This window comes from Vipera ursinii, assembly GCF_947247035.1.
Source record: "Vipera ursinii genome assembly, chromosome: 1".
NCBI classification, from domain to species: domain Eukaryota; kingdom Metazoa; phylum Chordata; class Lepidosauria; order Squamata; family Viperidae; genus Vipera; species Vipera ursinii.
Genome location: NC_139512.1, coordinates 24,897,025 through 24,906,867, shown reverse-complemented (window position 1 = coordinate 24,906,867; position 9,843 = coordinate 24,897,025).

Sequence of the window (9,843 nt, the reverse complement as noted above, 5' to 3'; positions counted from 1 at the left end):
CCCACAGGGAGGGCCTTCTCAGGGTGCCACTGGCAAAAGACTGCCAGCAGGTAACACCCAGGGGGAGGGCCTTCTCTGTGGGTGCGCCTGCCCTTTGGAACCAGTTACCCGTAGAGCTCAGGACTGCCCCTGATCTTCGTTCGTTTTGCCGGGACCTGAAGACCTGGCTCTTTGAGCTTTCCGGCCAGCACTGAGAATTTTAATTTTAACTTATTGTAATTGGGTTTTAATTGGAGCTATAGGCGTTTTATATTTTACTCAAGGATAATTTAATTATTTTAATTGTTATTAACTTTTTGTATTTGTTGTGTTATTTTAATTACCTTGTGAACCGCCCTGAGTCCCATGGGAGAAGGGCGGTATATAAGTTCAATAAATAAATAAATAAATAAATAATTCCATTAATCTATAGCCAGCTGTTTATCCCCATGGCAATACTACCATCCTTTCCATAGATTTTACAATAGGATTGCCATCTAGATTTTAAAAACAAGAAAAGAGAAAGCATTCTGCCTTGCCATTTATAAGAACAACCATCTAAGGCAGAGGTGGGGAACAATGACCCCTTTATGACTTGTGGACTTTATGAGCATGGCTGGCTCAGGAATTCTGGGAGCTGAAGTCCACAAGTCATAAAAGGGCCATCAATCCCCACCCTGATTTAAGGTGATTACTTTGGGGAATGGGCATCTGGGCATTTGAACACGTTGAAAGCTGAGATCTAGAGACTAAAGAAGAGCTCTTCTTGTCAATAAAGCTGACCCAGGCAGCCATCTTCCTCCCTCGGGGGATGAGATGTTTTGAAAGTCGCTTGGTTATTATTGCAGCGGCAATGCTGTTATGCTTTTCAACGATGAAGTTGCAGCGAAGGCCAAGCCTGCTGATTCTTGGGAAAGGTTTCTGGTTGTAGAAATTCCTTCTTAAACCAGAGTGACAGTCACATTTTATTTTAGCAATCTCTCCATATCCCTGATAGATGTTCCTGGATGTGAATAAAGCCCCAAGAAGCAAAGCCAGCTTTGAACTTCTAACCACGTTGATTAAGGTGCATGTAGCAGCATTTGTTCCCACTTCTCCCTTTGGTCGTTTTTTTAAAAAATGGCTGGATAATTGAAAACATTCCCTTAGTTTTACATCATTCCTCTTCAACATCTGGGGTTTACAACCCATGTTTTGTTATTAGATGCAGTGATATCTGTATCTGTGTTACAATTTGTTAGTATTTATTTCAGGATTCAGAATTTTGAGTTAGAGCAGTCTGTTGGCAGTGGGTCAATGGCTATGACTGATACTTCAAAGACAAACCACTAAAAATAGTTACCCCATTACTTATTAATCAAGAATGTTAATAATATTTAGCACATCCTGTTGAAAGTGAATATATAATTAGATAAAATGGGATATGTGAAGGCTCCTTGGCCTTTCACTCTCTCATAAAAGATTTAAGCAAGCATTGCAAATATTTTCAGTAGCTAATAATTTGGCTGACAGGACAGATGTTCAGAAAATAGCAGGGTTTTTTTTCTGATTTTGCAGATTCTGAAGTTGTGAACCTGTACAATTCTTTTGAGATTTCTAAGTAGCAAAGTTTGAGAGGTACTACATTTCTAAAGTAATGAGAATATGAATGTAGATCCAGATGCCAGAAAGTGAGAAAAACTTTGCCAATTTACTGTTCTAACTCAAAATACTGAGTCCTTAAATAAATACCAATAAATAATAACACAAATACAGGTATCATTAGATACAATGCTAAAATGTGGGTAGTAAGCCCAGGAAATTGAAGAGGAAAGATATGAGACCACGGGGCAGTCTTTCTTGAAGATTTAAAAGCCTAAAATTCAATTTACCGTTTTGGAGAGTTGGAATTGCTTAATTTAAGATCAATTTCTTGTGGATTTTTTGAGTAGTTGTTTCTACTACTAGATGATCATAGCAATGAAAGAAGCTGTCAAAATATATAAACTGTGGAAATCAACCAGAATGATCAAGTTATGGAGAAAACCAAATTATGATGAAAAATTATTACATCTAAAGATAAAAAAACCCACAAAGTAAATTCCAGCTCTATGAAGCATTGTGGAAGAAAATACAGTCCAGGTGACTGTCAGATATATTGAGTCCCCTCCTTCTAGTACAAGAAAGAAAGAAAAAAACATTTTGCAAGCATCAGCAAGAAAGAATACAGAGCAGCTGATTCCTTTTAACCTATTACTGTGATGTTCAGTGATGCTAAAGGCTTTGCCATAGCATATTTTCTTCTTGCATGGCACTTTTTCTTCTTCAGTTGAACTTCAGTATCAAACCCCAACCTTTCACCATAAACAATTACAAAGTAAGTTAAGTGCAATGAGGAATACTATGAAGTATGTCAGTGGCTAAGAGCTTTCATTCCCTTGGGATTGTGGAATTGAAGGAGAAAGAGGGTAGGGATTCTCTTGAGTTGAACTCAGGTTTGGAGATTGCAGGCATATTCTATTTAGTTTTCTTGGCAGCAGTACAGACCTGATTCACCACTGGGTTTTTGTTTTGTTTTTTTTGCTGGGGGGGAACATTTTTGTTTCATTCATCTGCATCTACATGGAAGGAAGTGTGTAGTGGGGTGCCCCAGGGCTCTGTTCTGGGCCCAGTGCTCTTCAATATCTTCATTAACGGCTTGGATGAGGGGATAGATGGGGAACTCATCAAATTTGCAGATGACACCAAGCTGGCAGGAATAGCCAATACTCCAGAAAATAGGCTTAAGATACAGAAGGATCTGGACTGACTCGAACACTGGGCACTATCTAACAAAATGAAATTCAATGGTGAAAAAAGTAAGGTTCTACATTTAGGCAGTAAAAATCAAATGCAAAGGTATAGTATAGGTGGTACCTTGCTCAATAGTAGTAACTGTGAGAGGGATCTCAGAGTCCTAGTAGACAATCACTTCAATATGAGCCAGCAGTGTGCTGCAGCTGCCAAAAAAGCCAACACAGTGCTAGGCTGCATTAACAGAGGGATAGAATCAAGATCAAGTGAAGTACTAATACCACTTTACAATGCTTTGGTAAGGCCACACGTGGAATACTGCATCCAGTTTTGGTCACCACGATGTAAAAAAGATGTCGAGACTCTAGAAAGGGTAGAGAAGAGCAACAAAGATGATTAGGGGGCTGGAGGCCAAAACATATAGGGAACGGTTGCTGGAATTGGGTATGTGTAGTTTAATGAAGAGAAGAGTGAGGGGTGACATGATAGCAGTGTTCCAATATCTCAGGGGCTACCACAAAGAAGAGGGAGTCAAGCTATTCTCCAAAGCACCTGAAAGCAGGACAAGAAGCAACGGATGGAAACTAGTCAAGGAGAGAAGCAATCTAGAACTAAGGAGAAACTTCCTGACAGTTAGAACAATTAACCAGTGGAACAACCTGCCTCCAGAGGTGGTGAATGCTCCAACACTGGAGGTTTTTAAGAAGAGACTGGTCAGCCACTTGCCTGAAATGGTATAAGGTTTCCTGCCTGAGCAGTTGGTCCCTTCCAACTACATTATTATTGTTATTATTGTTGTTGTTGTTGTTGTTATTGTTGTTGTTGTTGTTGTTGTTGTTGTTGTTATTATTATTATTATTATTATTATTATTATTATTATTATTATCTCTTAGTGGTCTCCCTTTCAATTATCAAACAGACATAACTGTACTTAGCTTTTTCCAGATCAGCCAAGGTCAGTTACTGCTGTCATCTGCGATTATGAAGTTGCTGTGTGAGTGAGATGGGGAGTCTCTAAATTAGATGATAGATGACTGATTGATAGATAGATAGATAGATAGATAGATAGATAGATAGATAGATAGATAGATAATATAGAATTATGTACCTTAGTTTAATTTCTTAGATACATTTATTTTACAATTATTACATTACAGAAAAATCCATTGTATTCTCTTTTATGAGGACATTTTACCAAATAGAAATATTTAATATTTTCAGTTCCTCTTTGTCTTGAGGCATCTATTTTTTGAAATTGTAAATATCACTGTTAAAAAAAAGAGAGATGGGCTTAGCTTAGCCTTGCTACTGTTCATTACATTGTTAGGGAAGTAGATCAAATAATAGCTTCCACTGATCTTTCTTGCATGCTTCCTCCTGCAGGCAGCCCCTTCTACACCAGGGGTCCTCAACCTTTGCAGCTTTAAGACTTGTGGAATTCTGGGAGTTGAAGTCCACAAGTCTTAAAGTTGCCAAAGTTGAGGACCCTGTTCTACACAACACTCTGGGAGTTGCAGTGATACAGAATGAGTGAGCGATTGTACTGGTAAGAACTTGGGCCCAATTTCATTCTGTCCCAGTGGAAGTAAACTCTCACAGGCCAGGACAGAAAAGGGAGCTTTTCAAGACATGACAAAGGAAGAACAGGTGAACGTTTCAGTTTTCTCTGGTAAAGGCAGGGCTTTTTTTCTCATAGAATGCTCAGAATGGAGTTCCGGCACCTTTTTTGGATGGAACCTTGTAGGGTAGGCAAGGCGGGTTGTATGACATGTGTGAGTTCCGGCACCTTTTTCTTTTACAAAAAAGCACTGGGTAAAGGAGTAGTTAACTCTTCAGTTAAACCAATGTTTCTCAGCTTCAGCAACCTTAAAATATGCAGACTTCAATTCCCAGAATTCTCCCAGAAGTTCACATATCTTAAAGTTGCTGAGGTTGAGAAATGCTGGGTTAAACTATCTGTGAAAAAGAGGATTAAGCAATTCGCTGACATCCCCTATTCTGTAATGATTTCACTGATAAATGAAAGGTGGACTTTTGCTCACGGTATTCAGCTGTCAAGCTTCTGTATCCTAGCACTTTTCCTGCCATAAAACATGACTGATGAAACTCTGAGTCTTGTTTTCCTGACCAGGCTTTGCTTTGGGGTACAGCCAGCCCCAGTGTCAGGATCTGGAAGCAAGTTTTGCACTATTCACTCATTGTCCATGTCAGTATTTCTCAACATCGGTAATTTTAAGATGAATGGACTTTTTTTTCCCTTTTAAGACCCTCCAATCCCTTTATTTGCAGTAGAGTCAGGGTAGCTGAATAGAGCTAAGCATTTACTGGCCAGATGCCCTTCCTGTCACCTACGTGGAGTTCATATTTTCTGTTTGCACCTTGAGAGAGAAACATCCACCTGTTGCTGCCTGGGATTGAACTCTCAACTTTCTGTATAGGAGGTGAGTGTCTTCACCTCTAGGCCACCATACCATTATTTATTTTTTTATTATTTATTATTGGGACTTATATGCCGCCCTATCTCCCGAAGGACTCAGGGCAGCTAACAACAATAAAATACAACAATGCAAAAGTTAAAAAGAATTAAATTAACAGCCCCAATAGAATAAATTAAAATTGGAGTTAAAAATTAAAAAACATTTTAAAATCCCTGTCGTCAGTCCAGGTCAGCCTGATGGAAAAGAAGTGTTTTAAGGCCGCGGCGAAAGGACCAGAGATCCGGGACCATCCGGAGCTCAAGGGGAAGTTGGTTCCATAGGGCTGGCGCTCCCACAGAGAAGGCCCTCCCCCTGGGGGTCGCCAGCCGACATTGTCTAGCCGACGGTACCCTGAGGAGGCCCTCTCTGTGTGAGCGTACTGGGCGATGGGAGATCGTTCCCGGCAGCAGACGGTCCTGCAAATATCCCGGGCCTAGGCCATGTAGGGCTTTAAAGGTAAGTACCAGCACCTTATGGATATCATCTCCCAGCACGCTAGCTGGGGAATTCTGGATGTTGAAGTCCACACATCTTAAAGTTGGTAAGGTTGAGAAACAATGATCTACATGAATGAGATTCCTTTCCATCTCTAGCAAAATATGATAAATAAACAGCTCTTGTGTTGATAGGCAGTCCTTTTCTATACCACTTCATGAGCAATTGTAGCCACAAATTATTTCATTAGGAGTCTTATTACAGTCTTCCCCAAACTGTTCCTCCTGTCCCGCTAGGGAGACTGGAAATTTATGTCCAAAATACCTCGAGGCCATTGGGTTGGAGAAAATTATAGCTTCAGAATTATAGGAAGACATGGGGAAAATTGAAATAGCACAAAATAGCTACATTTCTGAAATTAAACTTTTTTTTCCCTGCGATTTTTCAGGGGGGTGGGGGGGAGCCATCATTCTCCTGGCAAAGCTTCTTGCTGACACATGCATTCCAGTGATCCCAATTTCAGAAAACTAACTCTGTGACCTCAATTGCTGTGTTCCCTGCAGATTTTGCAGAATCAGAGAAGTGCCCATTCTGAAGACACTGACAGTGAAGGGTCTCGTCTAAGAGGCTTCTCCTGACTTGAAGGTCTGATCATGCAGAAGGTGGAACTGAGCCCACTGGAATGCAAGCAAGAGACTTCCTTCCAATCCCAGTCCTGTATTCCCAGGTTGGCTCCTTAAAACAGTGCTTGCCTCCCATCACTGTAAATCCTCCACTTTCTTGCCTACTGTAGCAACCAAGGCTCCATGTGTACTGCATTGCTGGCAGGGAGATGGGAGAATCATCAATAAGTTGAACAAGATAGACAGCCTGCTTGGCAGAAGTTGCTGAAGCAGCACCCCTTCCTATTGGCTAGACCCGGGAGAGGTTCTGCTAGGACCAAATGTGAATAGCCACCAATTGCTACTCCCTGGAAAGCAGAATGGAATCTGGATGACTAAGAGATGTTGTTTTTAAATCTAAGTCGAGATTGATTAGATGGGGGCTCTTGGAGAGCAGAATATTCTCCCAGTGCAAATCCACCGAGCCTTTTTCCCTTCGGCTGGTAGACAAGTATTCAGTTACAGAACTCTTAAATCCTAACACTGGCAAGAGGCCATTTAAGACACTAGGTCCAATGCCCTGCTCAGTGAGGAATCCAAGTGAAAGTGTCCACAAAAGATGACTGGCCAGTCTCTGCCTAAAGACCCCCATTCAATGGTAGCCAATCATTTTTTCACAGTCGTTTCCCTTATTAAATTCTGTCTTAGAACCTGCCTTCCTGCAACTTCAATTGATTAATCTGCATCCTGCCCCTCTGAAATGATAGAAAGTGGGTATGCTGGACATGGTGCTGAGATCCTTTCTGGTATTTGAAGAGAGCTATCTCAAGGTTGAACATCCCCAGCAACCTGAATCTCTCCCTTCATTGAATGGAGTTCCTAGTTTCCCAACTGTCTTCTTTGCCTTTCTCTGAGCCTATTGCAGTTTCTCCGATTTGCTGAACCGGAAGCAGTACTCAAGATGGGCAGTCTGAAGAATGCCAAACAAAGTGAAATTTTTAGATTCAACATTTAGATTGCCTCTTTCAAATTAGTGTTGTCTGAATTCTTGTAGCACTTATTTCTATTGGCTTATTTTAAGGTAAAAGAACAACAAGGGAAAACCTGATCTATTTGTTTTTATTGTGCTATGGGTACACTGCTGTGGGGAAGGGATAAATGGATGTGGATGGATGGATGGATGGATGGATGGATGGATGGATGGATGGATGGATGGATGGAAGGAATGGTTTTCCTTATTGACAGCAACTTTTTAAATGACAAAACAAGAATTTCTTAAACCAGCCTTTGCCAGTCTGGCATGTTCAGATGCAGTAGAATTGCACTACTCAGGTGACCCGGACGACACAGATAAACCTCCAAGTGGCCTCATCAACTCTCTTAAAAGAATGCAAGTGATCAGCTGCCTGAAAAGAATAGAAATACTTCCATTCCCCACCATCCAGTCAGAGCTGAAGAAGCTTCTTGGATGAGAAGCGAAATGTCTTCAAAGAAAAAACTAGAAAGTCCTGTTGCCTTGTGAAAAAGCAACTTTGGGACAAACCATTACCTGGATGACTGAGAATCCCCAGAGACACTCTGGACAGCTTTAAAAAAAGAAAGAGAAGGGCACATACATCAAGACAAAAATCATCTCTCTCTCACACACACACACACAAATGCTGCTGGGTTTGTTTTCAGCAGAGCCCTCAAGGTCTTGCCAGGCAGAAGTTCAACAGGCATAGCTTTCGTTCAAAAGGGGGGGCGGAAATCTGTTAATTAGATATTGCTTTGTACCCTTTTCTATCAAATTCCAAAGTTGAGGGGAGACAAAGAGACAAAGAACAGACTATGGGGAAGGAGCCTCAACCTCAACCCTAGGCATTCAGGCCTCCAAGCCCTTCTACCGCTGGTCTCTCTTGTGGCTCTGATCTGATCTGGCTGGTTCTTTCAAATTGCACAGAGGAATTGGAAACATTTTGCTGCCTGAAAAAGACAGGGAAACTTCCCTCACCCTCTATCTCCTTTCACTACTCAAAAGATACTAAAACTGGTTTAGCAGGGCAATCATTCTTTGGGGCCCTAAATCTGGCAGCAGGCTATCTTCGGGGCTGCATTGCAGGTTAGGAAACTCATTGGTCTTTCCCATCCAACACTTGTCACGGCCCCATCAGATCCCAGTTCAGAGGAGGAGGAGTTGGAACCAGGACCATCCGACAGGGGTGACAAGTCTCCCTTGGAAAGTTTGGAGAGGCCAGGGGCTGAGGACGATGGTGTCCAAGACCCCTCAGACATTGGGGGAGGGGAGGGGAGGGGAGCTGCCTGCCTGCACAGACATGGGGGAGGATCGGCTGCAGACAGCCAGTGATGTTGAGATGCAGCAGATCCCCTCTGATGAGGAACAGCTGCCGCCCCTACTCGATCTCAGGATAGGGAGAGTAGAGCGGAGGCAAACTCAAAGGAGGTCTGTGAGGCTACTTGGGAGAAGGTCACCCCGCCCTTCCTCATAAGGAACACCTGGCTTAGGTTGACGTAAGCACAGGCTGGGGGAGGTTGTCTTTGTCAGGAACAATTGTTTGCTTTGGCATGCACTCCCCTGGCCATGGGGAAAACTCAGCTTTGACTCATATTTCTGCCTGTGCCTTGCCTTTACCTTGTGAACTTATCTTGCCCTGTGAACTTGCCTTGCTTCATGGACTTGCCTTGCCCTGTGGACCTTGACTCTGGACCTTGCCCCATGAGCTTACACCTTGTCTTTGGACTTCCTCTCTGCCTCTGCAAATTGGTTTGTTGTTTACTAGTTTTTGTTTGTGGGTCTGTGACTGCCTTCAGGGAAGTTTGGGGTGGAGCCTTTACTGGCAGTGTTAGGGCTGGTTATTGTGTAATTTAACAGAGCAGTAAAGGACTCTACAGAAGCCTGCTTCTTCGTAGGTGACCTGGGTCATAACAACTTCACTGTGCCTTCCTAAATTGCAGGAGACTTTGATTTGAAGCAAATGCAGGACTTGACATGTGACATAATTTTTCAAAGCAAAGAATGAAGAAGGGAAAACTAAAGAGTGATTTCAGAAGTTCTAGGGCAAAGCAGGTCTTCTGAGTCAGGGGGAAGCAAGAAAGATTAAAATCATGGCCATGATTGTATGATTGAAGCCCTGTGCTACCCCTAAAAGAGCAGGGCTTCGCTCACATGGCTATAGTCACCATCCTGATATTTTTGACCCCCGTTGCAGATGTCCCCAAAGGGATGTTTGCATATACATTCTTCAAATTTTCAGTCTCATTACTTAGGAAACAAAAAAAAATATCTTTAATTCTCCTGTTCTGAAATTACAGCCTGAGGTTCTGTTGTGTGTGAGGGGTGGGGGTGGGGATGTTCTCTATAGATGTTTACTCAAATAAGTAAATAGCTGAGATTTACAAAACTATTTTTTAAAAAGTCCCACCACCAGACTGGTCCTTGAGATCAATGTCCCTGGTAATTACGGTATATTGTTTTGTTCTAGCCACTGCTACCAGTTGTTTCTCCTCGCCTTATTTCTTGCACATGAAAAGAATTGATCCAATAGCTCTTGCCAGAGCATGTCAAATGGGATGTAAAT